Below are 13,210 nucleotides of genomic sequence, written 5' to 3' on the forward strand. Positions count from 1 at the left end.
CATAAAATTTAACATGAGAAAGACATATAATACATATTCCAAAGTGATATAGTGTTAAAAGTTGTGTAATCAAGATGTATGTTCCATTTCTATTTTCGAAGCTTACATTTTTGGAAAATTCAATAATTTCAACGAAAATATGTCCATTCTGGAATCCTTTAGTGTCCTTTAGTACAGTAATTCATTTTATTTTATAACAGAACAAAATAATGTAACTTTTAATTTGTACTACCTGAAAGCACCTTATGTTGTCTGAGTTTTCCTTTTTTGCTTCTATTTTGCATTAAACTGGTTGTTAAACTTCGCAGAAATCTCGTTAACTCAATTATAGACAACCAGAACGAATTGCTTTTACTAAGTTTTCTTGTCCACGAAGGTAGATCTCTACTAGCTGAAAACACCTTTTTGCTTCTGTAAAGTCCTGGTAGCTCTTCTTGTTGAATAAAGCACACGTGGACTGTAGAATAATGTGCTTTATTGTCCTTGATGTTCTAGCCGCAACAGCTCACCATCATCATGTTTGTAGACGCCCTCCTAATGGAGGATTACCAACCTGAGGTACCAAACTTGGCGAAGTGCCAACCTTTGAAGTCCCAAACATACTGCCCACCTTAAATGTATAACATTTAACACAAAATAGTTACAGAAATTGTTACTGAAAATCACTGAAAGTCTGATGGCCCTTGAAAACATGCAAAATTAACATGAATTAACATTTGGCAACAAACACAATTTACTAATAGGCTGTTTGAATGTTCCATCTTTAGTTCGAATGACTGCTACCCTAATCAGTCCATCCCTTCCTGGGATCACTGCTAGCTTCCACTGCATAGGTGGAAGGTTGTCTTCTTTCAGCAACCTACTGCACCTGGCTGGATGTTGCCTTCCTTCGTACACCACTTGGATCGCTGCTGCAAGCCATTTAGATAGTCACATGACCATCTCCTCCAGAAGTCTTGATGCATCCTCTGGATGTGTTCCCAACGAGACAGGTAATTGATTGGTGACGAGGATAAGTCTGATTCAGGATAGGACATTAAAGGAGTACCTATAAGAAAATGACTGGACTAAGATAAGAGGGATCATCAGGATCGTTTGATATGGACGTGATGGGTCTGGAATTGAGAACTGCTTCAACTTGACATATTAAAGTGTGCAACTCGTCGTATGTCAAGCAGTTGGCTCCGATGACACGTCTTAGATGATGTTTCATGGATTTGACTCCGGCCTCCCAGAGTCCCCCCGAAATGTGGAGAGTTGGGTGGAATGAAGTGCCAATTGACTTCTTCCTTAGCAGCAAACTCTTCCAACGCCTTGCTCCCTTCTCTAGTCTTCAATAATTGATGCAACTCTCGTAATTCGTTCTTGGCTCCTATGAAGTTGGTACCGTTGTCACTGTATATATTTGCACATTTCCCTCGTCTAGCTGTGAATCATCGTAAGGCGGCGAGAAATGCTGTCGTCAAGTCTCTGACGAACTCCAAATGTATTGCCTTCGTACTAAGGCATACGAACAATGCGATATAGCATTTAACCTTGACCTTGCTTGTTGAACCATGTTTTATAAAATAAGGTCCGGCATAATCCACTCCAGAATTTATGAACGGTCGAGAAGCTGTCGCCCGTGGAATAGGTAGCTGTCCCATAAGTTGTTTGGATGTGCTGGCCCTTTGTTTGAAGCATGGTAGACATTTATGAATAATGGGTCTTACCACACGTCGAATGTTTACAATCCAATATCTTTGCCTTAAAGATGCTGTTAAAAGCTGTGAACTCGCATGTAGTAGTCTTAAATGTTCTGCTTCTGCTATCAGCTTTGTTATGTTTTTCTTTGGTGGAAGAATAACTTGATGCTTATGTTCATAAGACTTAGAAGAGTTATTCAGTCTTCCACCCACCCTGAGAATGTTTTCAGAATCTAAGAATGGATTCAGATCCTTCAGTTTACTCTTCGTTGATACTGTGGAAAGAGTATTTAAATCCTTGATTTCCGTCGAGTATTCTTGAAGCTGTGCTTGTTTGATACATGACACCAGTGCGTACCGCAATTCTTCTTTGTCAATGTACCAGTTCTCTTCTTTGCTCCTCTTCTAATATTGTGAACAAATCTGAGACAATACGAGAGTACCCATTGTAGTCTGTGTAGTGAAGAGAATCTGAGTGTCATATCCTCTTGCTCTGTGTTGTCTCTTGCCCTGCTTAGTAGAGTTCGTTGTTCTGGCATTGTTGTGAGGGCTGTTTGCAGCTCACTGCAACCACTGAGAAGATCATCCATGTAGAAATCTCGTTGCAGAGCTCTTGAAGCTAATGGATATCTTCGTGATACTTCTTCAGCCGGCATTTCTAAGCATTGTGTAGCTTGAAATGGTGCTGATGATGTGACCTCCGTTGTCTTACTTGATGCGTCAAACACCCTTGTTTCTCGTTCTTCTCCCGAGTTCTTGAAAACTGCATGATGTGGAAGGTAACAACTTGCCTTGTGTTCTTCCTCTTTCCTTGTATCTATTTCTCCCATGTGTCCTAACTGCTCATGGTCTGGACGTCGAGGAAGTCGAACCACAAATCTTCCAGTTTGATCTCTTGTTGTAGTTGCTACAAAATGTTTTTCACATTCTTCTTCTTCTTCTACTGTTCTTGTTCTCTCTGGAATATCTTCTAATTCCCAGAAACACTGTAGTTGTTGTTCTAAGTTGTCCCTGTTACAAGTAAGAAGTAATGTTACTGCTATAGTCGAAATAACCTCTGCTGTCGTTGCTTGAATCCTACCAGATAATATCCACCCTAGTTTTGTGTTGTGCATGGATAGCGAGTCGTTTACGTCCACTCTTGCTTCTTGTCGCAATATTCGGAAGAATAGTTCAGATCCTATCAGTAGATCAATCTTCCCTGGTTTGTTGAAAGTAGGATCCGCTAGTTTCATTCCAGATGGGATATCTTCCTTCTTGTATTTTACGTAGACTGCAGGCATCTTCCCCGTGATCTTAGAAATCACTGAGAACTTTGTATCAGCTGTGAACTTTCCATCTGTTGATGATAACTGAGTATACACCGAATGCGTAGTTTTCAATGGTGTTCCATTTATTCCTTGTATAGGAATTCTTTCCACTGACTTTCGTAATCTCAATCTCTGTGCTAATTCTTCAGTCATAAAATTGCATTGTGAACCACTATCAAGAACACATCTACATTGTTGTAAGTCTCCTTGCGCGTTCTCCACCATTACAATGGCTGTCGACAACAATACATGTGACCTTACTTCATTGTTGATGCTGTGACATGTCTGTTGTGTAGTCACGGAATCCCTTTGTTGTGTCTCTGCTGTCTGGTTTGGATGTAGGAGTGTATGGTGCTTCGCTCCACACCGTTTGCAGGTCCCAGCTCGACAATCTTCACTAAATGTTGGCTTCGCAAACAGTTCCAACAGAGTCTGTGCTTGAGAATGCAGGTCTTCTTCCCCTGCATACTGCTACATGAAAAAGCTTGACAATTGTACAGAGAATGTGACTGGTTACAATAATAACATCTAGGTTGTGTCATTATCAATGCCTTACTCGCTTGCTTTCCTCTATCTAACTTTACTATGTTTTCAGGTATCGAAGTCGTACCCTTTATTGTTTCTAATGCCTGAGATTTATGTTCAAGAAAATCCAATAACTCCTTGAGTGTTGACATGTTTCGATCTGCGCAGCTTAATTCCCATTTGCGCCTACTCTGAGTGTCTATTTTCTCCAGTATCAATTATGATAATAGTACTTCATGTAATGGAACCTCTAAAGATAGCGCTTCTAACGCATTCATATTGCTCTTTACTTGGCTCACTAATGACCGTAAATCTCCGTGTGATTCCTTGCTCATTGTTGGAAGTGACAAGATTGCTGTCGCATGTTTCGATGCAATAAATTTTTCATTGTTGTATCTCTGATAAACCATGTCCCAAGCAATTCTAAAATTTACATTACATATTGTTCGATTTTCTACTAGTTTGTGTGGTTCTCCCTTTAGTGCAGATAATAAATAATGCATTTTTTGAGCTTCTGCTAAATCACTATTTTTTACTATTAGACTGCTAAACGTGTCCCTAAAGTTGAGCCAAGTGCTATAGTCTCCATTGAAACTAGGCAGACTAATAATCGGCAACTTTATTTTCCCTTCAACAATGGGTAGATTACTCTCTTGTGCAACATTATTACTGCTTTCCATTATTGTTAAAAATCTTGATTTTACTCTATCATACTGCTCTTCAAATTCTATCCTGCCCTCTGAATGATCTTTGTCTGCTATCATTTCTAATTGAACTTGACTTTCTTCATATTTCATTTGTATTCTTTCTAGTCTCTCATATTTTACCTTGATCAAACCCGGTTCTGTTACTTCATGAACCCTTCCAAGAAATGTTTCAAGTCTAGCTAAACTAGTCTTAGCTAAACCTCTCTGATGTATTATAAGTATCTTTGAATCACTCATGTTGTCCTACCTTGTTGATGACATAGTTTGAATCTCACTGCCAACCTGATTGTTAGAATTACTGGCCTCAGTTGTTTCCTTGGTCAACGACCTTCTGTTGACCTGGACGTCTTGATGGAACTGGATTGCAGCCCTTGGAGTTCAGTGCAAGGCCGCTAGGTGGAAATACTGGATTGTAGCTTCTGTAGCTTGGTGCAAGGAGTTGACTGTCAGGCCGCTAGATGACTCTCACAGAACTTGCCTTTCTTGTACAATTCTCAGCATTCATTCTTAGCCATCTTGGATTTTGACCACAAAATCACTTTTATGTTTCACTGATTTTTGCACTGTTACCTGTGTTTCCAATGTCACTAATACTTATCCGGTTCGCGGGGATCAAATGTAAAGTCCTGCGAAGGTCGTATTGATGAATAAAGCACACGTGGACTGTAGAATAATGTGCTTTATTGTCCTTGATGTTCTAGCCGCAACAGCTCACCATCATCATGTTTGTAGACGCCCTCCTAATGGAGGATTACCAACCCTGAAGTACCAAACTTGGCGAAGTGCCAACCTTTGAAGTCCCAAACAGCTTCCATTTTTAAGTAAACTGTTTAGACTTTTCAGACAACTATAGACAAACAAAACGAATAAATTGCCCTTTACCAATCTTTTCTTGTCAATAAAGATGAATCTTTACATAGCGTTCCTTACATGAATTAATAAACTTCTTAGCCAAATGCCTGTCAGGGTCAACTCAAATGAAAACAGTTGTACATCAGACGCCTAAAAGAAAACATTTCATCAGGGCCTTACATCCAACTGTTTTTTTAATTTAATTTTATGGTGTATTTAAGGGGGGACACTCAACTTAAAAATTAGAGAAAAAGTGTCATAGAAAAGAAAAATTAAATTTCTACACTAATTTACGTGACAGAACTAAATCAATACGCAGAATTCTTCCCCTATTCATTGAAAAGTCACAATCAAATGCACAAAGCCAAAAAATAAAAAATGATAATTAAAAGTGATATTTCATATTAATGATTGTTTAAAAATTGAAATATTTTTTTATTTTGAAAAGTATTGGATCTAATGAGCTGAGATTTTGCATGTTACTTTCCATGTGTATATTAAACGTTTTCTCCAAATTTGAAAAAGATTGGTCAAATAAGAAAAAAGTTCCAAAATATAGTTGTGTCCCCATAAGGCCAACAGAACTTCTCTTCCACACCCACCACCAGGAGTACAAATAAAATAATGGAAGAAATCAAACTATACACAAAGTAAAACTAAACGAAAATATATGCAGGGTATAGTCACACAAGCTTTAAATGAGTTAGCATTGTCTTGAAGTTCAGCAAAACAAAAACACATCCTCGGTACCTACAAGCCCACTAAGTGTTGACTCAATGTTCTGCAGATCTTATATTTTATCTCTGCCTGTCAGTGACCATTAAATTTCAAGTGGCTTGTCTTATTCTTGGGCGTCAGCCTATTAAAAAACATTACAACCTTTCTGCAGTGTCCTTTCCTTCCCACTGTAAATGTGATGTTGTACAGAGACAGATATAAAATAATTATAAGATCTGTACATTGATCTGAAGCTGTGCTGACATCAATTTTATGTCTATATGTGCTTTTACTTGAACTTCAGAGACAGCTGACGATAAATAAGGATTACCTTGTTTTCAGTCTGAACCTGTTGGGGTGTCATCTCGAACAAAAATTTATCTCACTATCAGTCGTACAAAGAATCAGTATTCATTTATTCATTTAGTATTCTGCTCAAGGGCAGGTCTTTCACTGCAAACTCAGCTCTCTTCAATCTTTCCTACTTTCAGTCTTCCTCTTAGTCTCCGCATATGATCCATATATCTTAATGTCGTCTATCATATTATATCTTCTTCTGCCCCGAACTCTTCTCCCGTTCACCATTCCTTCCAGTGCATCTTTCAGTAGGCAGTTTCTTCTCAGCCAGTGACCCAACCAATTCCTTTCATTCTTTCTGATCAGTTTCAGCATCATTCTTTTCCGTACAGCTTAATTTCTTATTCTGTCTGTCCATTTCATACATTTCATTCTTCTCCAGAAGATGCTAATTTTTCTGTTAAAATCTTCCTTATACGTATATAATTAAATTTATATTGTAAGATTTTTTACCCCTGTATGCCTGTTTACATCATATCCGGTTTTTTCAAAACATGACTTGAGAAATTATTATTATTATCTCACAAATTCAGGTCATATTACTTATATAATTTTTTATTTTATATACAGAATAGAGAAAGATACAGTATAATTTCGCGAGAAGTCATTGTGTAACATAAAGAATACTATTCTGAGAGACATATATTTTAGAAATTAAGATATTTTTCTTTCCATAACGTCTAACATACAATATTGACTACATGATTACACAGAATTTCGCAATAACACATATTTGGACATGAACAACAGCATTTTGGGAGATGTGTATTTTAGAATTAATACAATTTTTCAGTTGATTTATGTGTATTCACATATTTAGAAACATGAGAAAAGTATCATAGAATTGCTTTTTGATGTGCGTACAATTCTTTGTTTTCCCCTTATTGCGTATATATATATATTTGGGGAAACACAAAAAACTGTTTAAAAGAAATGCATGAGTTAAGAATTATTGGACTATATGAATGGAAAATGTTAGTAAAAACACAACGAATATTTCTGTATCCAAAAATATTTTTTAAATAGAATATGACTCAATATTCATGTTTGAAAATGTTTGACATCTGAGGTTTTTCAAAATCTGGTAAAGATTTAACAAAATGAATATTATTTTTTTGTTTTATTACATTGTTGTTTTAAAAATGGTATCCACTTCACATGCCATGAAGACACTTTGGGGGCATGGAGGTGGAGCCCATGCTTTCTTGACCTCGGCACTAGAATTATGTGTTGTGATCGGCACCATGCTCCGATTGTCTTTTACCCCCGGGAAAGACCCGGTACTCAATTTGATAGGAAGCTGGTTGAACCTCGGGGCTGTTCTGGAAGTTTGATAATGAGAAAATTCTGTCACCGTCCGAACCCCGGCCTTCTAGTCCGTTAGTTGTTGAAGTTTCAAAACAGTGTATACATAAAGAAGTGTGGCAGGCATTTTGAAAAATGTATTGTAGTCTTTAAAAATGATTTTAGGTGATGTTGGAGAAGCTTAAAGAACTGCTTGTGAATTTTTATTGCCGCAGAAATAAAAAAAACAATATGAACATTCATACAAGATGTTTAAGGAATGGCGCAGTGTTAAGAAGACGATTATTTGTGAAACTTCTTTGTTAGCATATTTCTTTGAAAAGTCAGAAATAGGAAACTCAGCGGCTAGTTCTTGGTGTGGATATTCCATGTTAAAGGCAAATCTTTTTATTGGAGATAATATTGACATGTCAAAATAGCTACTCTAAACTGAAAGCTTTGTTGAGACGAAAGAATAACGTGTACAAACTGAACAAATCTAGTGCTTGAATTCCTTACAGATGCTCCTGATGACAGATACTTATTAGTGAAAGGAATGGCAGTTGTGGAAATTGGTGGAGCATGTGGCTGTGAAAAATTGTTATGATTGACACTGAAAGATGTTGAGGTGAATGCTGATGTTATTATCGTGAGTATTGAGGATTCTAAAAATGATATGTCCCGTAGATTCACAATTACTTCTAGTAAAAATGGTGTTTGTGATTTACAAATCGTTACCAAGTACAGTACATTATGATTAGGTCAAAGATTGGGAATAACAATTCGTGGTTGTTTATGCGATGTAACAAAGGACAATGTTACAAACATCAAGTTGAGAGGAGTACTCTTTCTACAATTCCTACAAGGTAGGAACTTTTTTAAATTTGGAAAATCCTAAACTGTATACAGGCCATTCATTTATAAGAACTCAGCTACGTTCTTGGCAAACAGAGGTGTGGATATTTTAGCACTTAAGAGATATGGAGGATGGAGACATCTAGAATTGCGGAAAGTTATGTAGCTGATAGTTTGAGTAACAAGAAAGAGAGTTCCTTGTGGAGAAACAGGTCAGTTATTATGAAGGATCCAGTTAGCTGTGAAAAAGGACTTTGAAATAAGCAAAGAAATAAATCCTGATTATATTCATCGAAATTTTGCCCTAATATTAATAACTGCTATAATTGTAATGTTTACATTAATTTCAGTCGTCAGCACAAGAATGAATGAATGAATGAATGAATGAATGACATAACTTGGTCTGTTAGCTGTTAATAATAATATTCATGTAAATGTTTCGACCAATATTAATAAATGTGATAATTGCAATTTTTTCTGTAAATTTCAGTTGTCGGCAGAAGAATGAATGAAAGTATCGCCTCCAGAGATAAGTAAATTAGACCTACTTACTTCCTGTTGCTTATAGACACCAAGGAAGTGACGGTAAATAATAGACTTCCTTCCTTAGAATCAGTGTCAATAACAATATATTTACTAGAGTAGGAGTGGGAAAATGAAAAAATTATCCAGAACGGACAAGAAAAATTGAGAGCGTCTAGTTCAAAATCTGCTTAATGTACTTTCTGATGAAATTGAGTTATGTACCATATCAGGTATTCTGGGACTTTTTTCTCTTGTGCGCAGGAGGGACCCGAAGGTTTGAACTGCAGCCTGAGGCTTATCTGCTTTCTGGGACATACTTTACTAAATGTACTAACTATGGATATCAAATTCTATCATACTCCCACATAAAAAGCTGTATAAGTGTTAGGCTCCGCTGCGTAATATATGAAGATAGTAGCAATACCCTGTATCAGAATGTATCCAATGCAATGACAAATAAGAATGCATGTTTTAAGAAAGTCTTTCTGCAGTGTTATTAATCGATGAAGAAAACATATTTTTCTGTAACTGAAATAAACATGTTTTACATGCACTTATTCCAACATTGGGTTTGTTCACTCACTCACTCACTTATTTAATTATTTATTTTTGTTTATTTATGCATTTGTTTGTTTTTTTTTTTTTTTTGTTTCTTTCATATCTTCCATTTATTTACTTATTTGTTTATTTATACAAAATAAAACTAGGAAAAATTGAATAATCTCATTATTACATATTTAGACATTACAACAACAGTGACTGCCTCCGTGGTCTGTTGATCACCATGCTGGCTTCCAGATCTGGAGGTCCTGGTTCGATTCCCGGGCTTGGCTCTCAGTGAATTTTCCTTGAAGAAGAAATTTGTATGAATGTGAGTGTGATTGTGTGTGTGCCAGGTTAATATTAATTAGCCAATTATCAAAAACATAAAATACATCAGGACTGTCACTGGGCAGTAACCTGAACACACGTTTCAGCATCACATTTTTGACAAGTAACTCCATCAGCCAGCACAACCATGAAGCATTAATAGATGCTGTAGAATTACCAACACAGAAAAAAAAAACAACAACAGTAGCTCTTACCGATCAAAATGAACTGTCGCGTCAATTACATTTAAAAACATTGATAAATCCCTTCAAAATTCGTGTTAGAGATTTCATTTTAAGTTTAAAAACGAAAATTGTATAAAAGTAATCAAATCCATAAATAAAATCCCGTGCGATTTCAAGGGTACACGGGAAAAACGATCAAGGTCCATCAAAAATCGAAATTGAGTTAATAATGCTATCTTATAGTGGAAAGGAAGTACTATCATGTGGTTTAGCTAGTAATAAGAAATCATCGTTCTTGACATTCCACTATGTCAATTTCTATTAAATACACACATAACAAAGTATTAAGTGCTTAAACTTTAAAATTCGTTTTTCTCGAAACTTTCTAAAATGGACCTTGATAGTTATTCCCGTGTACCCTTCATTTGTAAAGCCTTAAAGAACACTTACTGGTCAGAATGATCGGAACGATCTTTCTTGTGTTAAAAATAGTACCGGTAGCTATTGTTTTATGAAAAAAGTATAACAATTAACTACAGTATATTTCAGTAAAACATAGCCTACTGTTGTAAAATTTATTTTATTTTTGCTTTATAGAAACTCTGCTGCAAACCCAGTTTATTGTACAATTAAAAGATCATTATCTGCTAAACTAATTGAACACATCTATTAACAATTTGTGTTGTAACAGAAAATAATATATATTTGCAAACTTATATTAAAAGGTAATGCTATTAATCATGTTTACTGTGGTATATTATTTTCTTATTTTTCTCGATCTAAAATTATGCATTTAGCAAATTTTGAACGGTACTCCCTCAATTACAGCATTAAACTTACAAAAACGAAAACAAAAGATGCCCCACTATAAGATGAGAAGACGGAGTTCAGATTGAATGGGAACAATTCTTTATTATTAGTTGTTCAAATGAACGATTCGTGAATGAATCGACCCAAATCTATTGTCTATGTATCAACATTTTGTAGCATTTCTGGGGTGACTTTAGCACAGGCTTCAATGATACTGTTGTGCGACCGTCACTCAGGTCGCACTGATTGCTGGCCGGATGGCTACTGCGTTCGACTTCTGCTCCTTCTCGTCAGGATTTCTCACACCACCATTGTACACAACAATGGAAAACTACTTCGCTGGAAAAACTGGAGCTCTCAGGATACTATAGGGAACTACATGACTACTAAACTAAGTCCGAAATGATTGCAATGTTGTTATCTCTAACTAATTTATTATATATTTACATATGTACAGCAAAACTACTTAAAGGATATATCATTCTCCTCTACCGACGCCATCTTCTGTCAGGATAGATTCGACGTAGCTAGGTTGACAATCTCCACCAACTAATCAACTGCCGCGTCTCCTCTCCAACACTTTTTATGATTCGGTACCCGTTTCCCGCCAGGGGTACCGACCACACCATCCACCCCTGTGAGATGGTCTTAAAACACTTTTGATTTCACGTACTTACAAATATCGTCTTAATCAATCATTTCTTACATTTAATTTTGATTTAGTGCATTATAGTGACAAGTCACTATAATAAAATTACGAGCAAGAAAAGAGTCCGAATAATGCGTGATATAATTTGACCAATTAAAATGCATGCTTTATCCTACTGGACCAATGGGATTGGGCCAGCAACGATCTGAAGCGTAAGAATACTTTCGTTGTAGGCAGTGATTTTACCACACACCCGACAAGACTCTATACCGCTGGCTAAGCATCTCAAGACCGTGTATTCCGCTGACACTGTTCCTGTTTCAAATTTAATACTCCACAGGAAATCATGCTACAGGGCGTTCTTTAGCCCTGGGGCATAACAATACCATTCTTTAAATGTTCCACATTCTCAATTTTCTCTACATATATCAAGCTCTTTATGTAACTCCAAAAGAAAAAAATCAAGCGGTGTTAAATCTGGAGACCTGGTCAGCCATTCTACTGGTCCACACCGACCAATCCAATGTCCAGGGAACTGTTCGTCCTGTCTGCTAAAACATTTGTGTGACTTAACCTACCAGAATGAAGAATGATATCAATTCTTTCCTCTTTCGATAATGTCATCACGAAAATCAAGAAATTTGTTATAGGAAAACTTTCAAATAATCACAGCAGTGCATTGAAACTGTCACAGGTTAACCAAACAGTAAAGCAGGAAAAGTTAATTACCAGAATTGCATAAAAATACCTTTTCCAAAGCCTCCTCAGTACTGTACCATGTTACAAAATATCTGTAGATTAGATGCAGTAACTAATGTTTGTGTCAGTATTACAGTTATCTTTAAATAACTTGAAAATGATTAGAGATATCTCAAAATAATTGCACCATTGTTTTTCTCAGAATATCACATGATTTTGAGTACCTACATGACCTTCTTTCGATTTAAAATTTCAAAGTTGCATTTAGAATGGTGGCTTTTGAGATAGGTGAGGGCTAGACTCAAATGTGTCACTAGTAGAGCATTTTTCTTACAAATAATGGTAACACCAATAGTAATCGCAAATCAAGCGTATGGAAGACATTTATATGGTTCCAGACTTTTGATTCACCCTCTATATTAGCAGTATGTTGTTTATTTTTTCCCCCATAAAATCATATAAATTCCTAAACATGAGATCTAAAATCCTAAAAAAATCATAAAAAATCGATTGGAAAACCTAATTTTAGTTTCTTAAAACCTATAAATTCTGCGCTTAGTAATGAGGTATGTCACAGGCCTTATATTTTAATACATGTAATGCAAACTCTCATCAGTCACGTCTTGGCCTCCTCAACTTTCAAACCTACCGTCCACCACTGACACACAGCAGAATATACTTTTAAAATGACCACAGTACAAGATGATGAATACCATAAACCTGCAAACACTGTTTTGAAAGTGGAAAATTTTCTTCGTCTTCTTTTTGGACGTCATATCCTCTTTGTTTGAAGATTTTGGCGTCCTTTGGTCTTGACATTTATTCAGTTATTGCAATGTATGGTTATGCCATCAATACTGGAATGTGTGATTAAATTTTCATTTTACATGTTTTCATGTGTTGATATAATAGTCTTCCTATTGTTTCAAATAGCATTCCTGGTGGTTTCCATGGACCATATCCTAAAATCTTTCCAAGTTGTATTGTTAATTTGTCGATGGCTTGTTTAAATCGTCCACACTGAAAGAATATGTGATTAATGTCCCTTGTTCTTGTTGACATGTACACAAAGCCCTATCTTGTGTAAGTAGTAAGGCATATGGCTGCATCTTAGTTTTACAGCACTGATAAAGGTGATGAAGGAGCGGTGTCCTTTATAATCACAATACCATGGGCGACT

At 36.2% G+C, this 13,210-nt stretch overlaps 1 protein-coding gene across 8 annotated transcripts in view; it reads left to right on the plus strand.

The window, feature by feature from the left end:
* LOC138693781 (DNA mismatch repair protein Mlh1-like) overlaps positions 1–13,210 on the plus strand; it is a 142,232-nt gene that overhangs the window by 53,523 nt on the left and 75,499 nt on the right. The window contains exon 1 of one of the 8 annotated variants that reach the window (XR_011330440.1): positions 866–992. The exons of 5 other annotated variants lie outside the window; for them this stretch is intronic. The gene's annotated coding sequence lies outside the window, so the exon portion shown is untranslated. Of the gene's footprint in view, positions 1–865; positions 993–7,501; positions 8,087–8,824; positions 8,878–13,210 lie in introns of those variants that run through there. 2 more of the 8 variants (XR_011330438.1, XR_011330439.1) reach the window with 2 other exon arrangements.

The sequence above is a fragment of the Periplaneta americana genome, unplaced genomic scaffold, assembly GCF_040183065.1.
Source record: "Periplaneta americana isolate PAMFEO1 unplaced genomic scaffold, P.americana_PAMFEO1_priV1 scaffold_21, whole genome shotgun sequence".
NCBI classification, from domain to species: Eukaryota; Metazoa; Arthropoda; class Insecta; order Blattodea; family Blattidae; genus Periplaneta; species Periplaneta americana.